Source organism: Mesoplodon bidens (genome assembly GCF_964165515.1).
Source record: "Mesoplodon bidens genome assembly, chromosome: 2".
In the NCBI taxonomy this organism is placed as follows: domain Eukaryota; kingdom Metazoa; phylum Chordata; class Mammalia; order Artiodactyla; family Ziphiidae; genus Mesoplodon; species Mesoplodon bidens.
Window position 1 is genome coordinate 94297093 of NC_138177.1, and position 6069 is coordinate 94303161.

Sequence of the window (6069 nt, forward strand, 5' to 3'; positions counted from 1 at the left end):
CACTCCGGGAGAATGTAAATAGCACTGGTTCTCAAATCTGGCTATACTTTAAAATTACCTATGGAGCTTTAAAAAAAAAAACCACCCAGGATCTACCTGAGAAATTCTGAAGCAACATCTCTGGGGGTGAGGGGAGGCAGGCAATCCTGTTTTGTAAAATCTCCCCAGGTGATTGTAATGCAAAGCCAGAGTTAAGAAATACTGTACTGGTAGAGTTTTAATTTTTTTTTTTTTAAGATGTCACCTGAATGCAAAAGCCTTTAGAGTAAAAAATATCTAAAGATCAGGATAAGAAAGAGCATAAACAAACAAACAAACAATGAAAAAAAGAGCATAAAAATTTAAAAAAATCAAACAAGCAGATAAATAAATAAGAAACTGAGAAAGATGACTCAGGAATGTAAGAGATCCAAAAGCTGTATTGTCAAAGAAGCCCAGAGAGGAGAGCGTCCGAGAAGGAAGAATTGTGTATAAAGTGTAAAATGCCAGACAGATTCCCTGGACGTTAAAACCTAAAAAGCAGAGAGAAAGACAGACAGAGTTAGGAGTTCAATGACAACTTTTATTAAAGCTATTTAGGTGGTGGGATGCTAAGAAAGGAATCCAAACTATAGTGAGTTAAAGAATAAATTAAATGTAGAAACTACAAATTTCCCTATAAATCATAAGAAATACTTATTATAAATTATTTTCAAGTAATTAAGTCAATGTGTATTGTATTTTTTTAGGATATAGTCATTCATTATTCCATAATGTTCCTGTACAAATGTTCACAATAAAAACATATTGTAATATGATATAATCCTAAAAAATATAATGTAATCCCCCAAATAGCATGAATCACCTTCTGTGTAATCAGAAATTAATCTGCTTTATATTGTATGTAGGTAACGGTTCTAAAGCTGTGGGAACAAAGAGAAGGGAACTAACCTGTTTCTTATTTTTCTACTGTGTAAGACAAAAAAGCTGCTTTGCATGTATTTTTAACAGATAAGGACTATCTTATTTTGCTATTACCTCAACTGTAAATACCAGGATTTTCTGATCAAGGTATCTTGTTGCTATTACTGACTCCAAAACCAAGATAATGTAAGTAAGAAAGTGTAGTAAATTGTCAACTTCTAACTGATTAAAAGTAATTACTATATAAGCCAAGATACAGGCTCTAAACTAATTTGTCTCCTGCAGAAAGAAGATACTATCAGATCCCAGTAAAACTCTATTCAAATAACTTTGAAAGCCTATTTTAAGGTACAGCATGCAAATTACAATTGTTTAGGGTTAATACATTTCTTAATTTGTGTACATTGCTTTGCACAAAAGTAGAAACTCAGAGCATGGTTGGATGAATTTATAGACTCAAGAATGAGATAGATACGCATATTTTATAGCCCTAAATTGTGGTTCCCAATCTTTTGATTTGGATGATATTTTTACTTATGTCACATATTCAAGGTACAATGCCTTCATTTATTGGTCTGCAGACAATGGAATGCTTATACTAGATTTTGTGAACTCCTTACCAAAACACTGGGTCCAGTGGCTCACAGATTGAGAAACTCTGTGCCAGCAGCCAGTGGAATTTGTTTCACCCTGAAACTAAATCTGTTGTCCCCAAAAGAACGTTTTTGATGGACAAATATATGAATAAAACTTTGAGACCTTTAAGACTTGTATTTAAATTTAAGATTTTAACTATATACCATGCATTTCTGAGTTTTCTGAGAGAGTATAGCTGCAGATTTCTTATGATTTTTCAACAAAATCAATCTTCTTACTTCTATTTTGTCTCAGCTGCTTGGAATGAAAATTCAGTTATATGTAAACTATCCCTCTATGAAAGCCAAGGAAGGATTAAATAAGTATAAATAAAGAGTCTCAGTTCCACAAACTGATTAGGTACCAGACACTTCTACTTGGCTTTGGGTTCTCCCTCTTGGGAAAAATAAATCTTTCTCTCTCTCTCCCTCTCCCTCTCTTTCCCCCCATCCCCACCCATCCCTCTACAGACATCATTCCTTTTTTTACTCTCCTTTGCAGTATATCTCCTTGCTACTTTTTATTCATTTCTTCCCATTCTCTTTCATCTCACTCCAGTAGGACTGCAGTCTCTATTCATCTACAACAAAGCTTGTCAAGGTCGTTAGTGGCCACAATGTGACTAAACTCAGTTTTCACCATATTCAACCCTTTAGTACAATTTAATGGTTCCATTCTCTTGACTCACTTTCTACAACTGGCTTCTGAGACACCACCTTGTCTCTTTCCCAGTCTCCTTTCTGATTCTCCATCCTCTTCCTCTACACCTCAGAATGTCCAGGTTTGGTATATCAAACTGCCTAATCAAAATTTCCCCGGATGTTTAACTTGCCTTAAAAAAAAGTAACAGGTTCAAAACCAACCTCTTGATCCTCCTCACCATTAATAAAATAAGTTTTTTCTTAAAAAAAACTTTCCCTTACTTTAGGAGCTCAAGGCAAACCTCCTGATATCATCTGTGGCTTATCTATTTCTCTCATACCTCACATCATATGCACCATCAAAATATATCCAGTATCTGATCCATCCTCACCAACTCCAAGATATTATTAGAGTTCAAACAACCATCATTTCTTGCTTCTATCATTGCATTATCTTCTTATTCTATTTCTCTGCATTCACTTATTCCTTAAACTATTTTTAAATGTTTTTCATTTACTTAAATCCCTCCAAAATATTCTTATATCAAAGTAAAATCTCTTGTCTTTATAATTGTCTATAAAACCCTAAATGATCTGTTCCCCCCTTCCACTTTATGCCTTATATCCTTCTGCACTTTTCCTTGTTATCTGCTCCAACCATGCATTCTTTCCTCTGCTGGTATTTTCCCAATATACATGCGTTCCATCCTGGTCCTAAATGTCCATCATTATTTTTGGATACTCAGCGTATTTCTGTAATTATTTTCTCCCTCAGGCATTGGCATCTAAATGATGTGCTTTAACTGTCATCCAGACAATTGAATAGCATCAACTTCTCATCTTACCTCTTCATTCTTACCAGTTCTTACCAGCCCATTTGCTTGATACAGCCTTGGAAATATGAAGGTATAGAAATTATCAGCAATGCTTTTGGCAGTCACTTTTTTTCTTTCATATTTTCTTTGTATTTCTCTTCAATAGTTGCTTGACTCAACATCCTTCTGTCTGCTCTATACAATGAAAATACAAACTAAATTGAGAATAGAAAAAAATAATTAAAGCACTAAATCGTACAAATTACAAATCTGTTCCAAAATATACTTACATTAAATAAAATACACATTTCAGTAAGTGATCTACAGTGAATGGTTATGCATTTTAGGAAGCTTCACGACGTCTAGGCAAGGCTAACATTTGTGGAAGGAACTAAGAGAATTTGCATCCAGTCAGTTTGTAGTGGGTGTCTGATCGCCAATCTGTGAGCTATACTGAGCACATCATTAGCATGACCTGTGCAGGGAACTGACTTTGGGAGAAGGGAAAGAAGCAAGCTCTAGCCTCAATTCTGAGTTCATTACAACTTCTCGAGAATCTCACCACCAGCCTATACAGTACAGTTTCAAAAAAGTAAGCATGTTAAGGTAAGGGACAACTCTTGAGAACCCCAAACACATTCTCTTGCTGTATTTATGTAGAACTCTCCATCTACAATGGGCAGCCATGAAGAGGTTCTTCCTCAGGACAACATGGTCACAGGACTTGAGGACCCAATGGGACCGAGGGGAGCGCGAGGACTGAGGAAGAGGCTCCCTTTTTGTTTAAGTTGGAGACAAACTTATAACGCACAGTCCACGGCGCTGCAGTCTTCTGGTCCTATCCTCTGGCATAATGTTTCATGTACTCTTCAACTTTATTCTGGAAGTCCTCCTTGTCTGGCAAATTATGTTCTGCAGCTTCAATATGCAGTGGATCATCAAAATTCAAAAGATCACTTAACAAAGCGTTGAATCCCCGAACAACATCCTTCAGTGTCCTCGTGGGAGCGTAGCCGGTGCTGTCAATCGAACGTTCTCTCAGTAAACTCAGACATACTTTGCCTGTCTCTGTGATGTTGGGGTTCCAGATCCTGGTCAAGCATTTCGCTGTGGGAGGCACCACGTTGTACATATCAGGAACTTCAGTATCAAACTGAAATTTTCCACCCTCGTAGTAACCCTCATCTATCAAAAAAAAAAAAAAAAAAAATCCTGGGGTTACAGTTAGCTGAAAGCAATGAAACCTGTTTGGTTGAGGAAAATGCACTTTACATGTACAAGGTAAATTAGCTTCAAGTTCTGCAATCTCTTTAACAAGTAGACTGTCTCTCGCCGAAACCCACTGAATGGAGTCAGAGGCTGTGGCTGACTCCCGGGAGGGACACTTTGAGACTGACCATCATCCTGCTTCAGTTGGCTTGCCAGCGTCAGCATTACTGCCACCTTGCCCTGGGCACCACAAGACGGGAGAGTCGGGGTGGCGCCCAACACCACACCCGGCCAGCCAGGGCGACACGCAACGCTCAGAGACACACCCAGCTCTGGACGCTGGACCGGAAGTGGCTTGGCAGGCGGCGGGACCGGAAATGAGGCCGGACTCGGCTTCTCTCTTCCGTCTTGGCAGTCATTTTTAAGAGCTGAGATGAGCTCTTCCCCTCCCTGCAAAATTGACTGGAACCCCAGAAGTCGGTAGATATAGCAATTAAAGAGTTAAGCCCAGAGAAATAGTTGGTAGTACCCAGATCAATAAAATAACCTCTTCTTATTTGTACCTTACTGATTCCACAACTAAAATTCTGTAGTGAAAGCTGAAGTATATAGTGACAAAATTCCACTCTTCCTGTGGTGGCCACTGTCCAAAAAATAGCTCCCCATGATCCTTATCTCCCAACATGCACATCATTGTGTAGTCCTCTCTGATATTGCTTCATAGTTTGTCTCTGTGACCTATAAAATATGACAGAAGTGATGGTGTATGACTTATAAGGCTAAGTCATAATGGAAATTGTGGCATTTGCCTCTCCTGCTCTGTCTTGGATTATGTAGCTCGGGGGAAGCCAGCTTCTATGTCATGAGGTCAACTGGTGATCTTATGAAGAGGTCCACCTATACTCCCTACCAACAACCCTGTGAGTGAGCCATTTATGAACAGATCCTCTAGCTCCTATCAAGCCAGCAGATTCCTGCAGCCCCTATCAGGTCTCTCGTAAGAGGCTGTGAGACACAAACGCTCAGCTAAGTTGTCATGAATTCCTAACTCATAGAAACTGTGAGATACTAAATTTTATTGTTTTAGTCCTTCATATTTGGGATTAATCTGTTGTGCAGTAATGGGTAACTAGTACATTTCTCAGAATTAATGTCTTAATTGCTAGTTTAGTGTATATCTGAATAACCTAATAATCAGATGACTCTTCAGCATAGGAATTTAGGTGATCACCTCCCACTATAAAGGCCCAAAAGGGCAGATACTCATTTTTCCAACACCCAACATTGTACACTAGACACCTGTATGTGACATAAGCTCAACCAATTTCACCTGGGACTTTGAGTCAGAAGTTATTTATACAATAAATCAAATGTGATAGAAAATAAATTCTAATAGTAGCTGCAGAGACTGCAGCAACTTCAAGTATCCTGGTGTGCCAGGGACCACAGAGCCAGCACCTGAACCCAGTGTCCAGTGCCAGTGGCAAAGTTACAATTTCTGGTGTTCAGCTGTGGAAACAAAAGTGTCTTCAGCCAACTGATTCAGTGGTGAGACTTGGCTGTGGTTTTCACTTTTAGTTTTCCATTATCATTGCCAGTTTTCCAAGCCTGATCATCTAGAATTCCAGCAACTGTATGCATATATCACTTAAGGTAACTGTAGCTGCTTGAATAAACTACTCAAAACTTCAGTGGTTTACAATATAGAAGTTTATTTCTCATCAACTCACTGAACTTCGACAGCACTTTAGTTAGTGGATGGCTTGCGCTGTTTTCATCTTTATGTTCTATCTCCCCCTAAGGCTTTGTCAGCATCTGCAGTTAAAGCAAGAACAAATGGGAATGAAGAAGTTACTCCATTTTAA

The 6069-nt window shown here is 38.5% G+C and overlaps 1 pseudogene across 1 annotated transcript; it reads right to left on the minus strand.

Annotated features, from left to right (window-relative positions):
• Positions 1 to 3833: 3833 nt before the first annotated feature.
• LOC308630230 (NEDD8-conjugating enzyme UBE2F-like) lies at positions 3834 to 4429 on the minus strand (annotated as a pseudogene). Its single transcript has one exon. The product of its transcript is annotated as an NEDD8-conjugating enzyme UBE2F-like (transcript).
• Positions 4430 to 6069: the final 1640 nt, after the last annotated feature.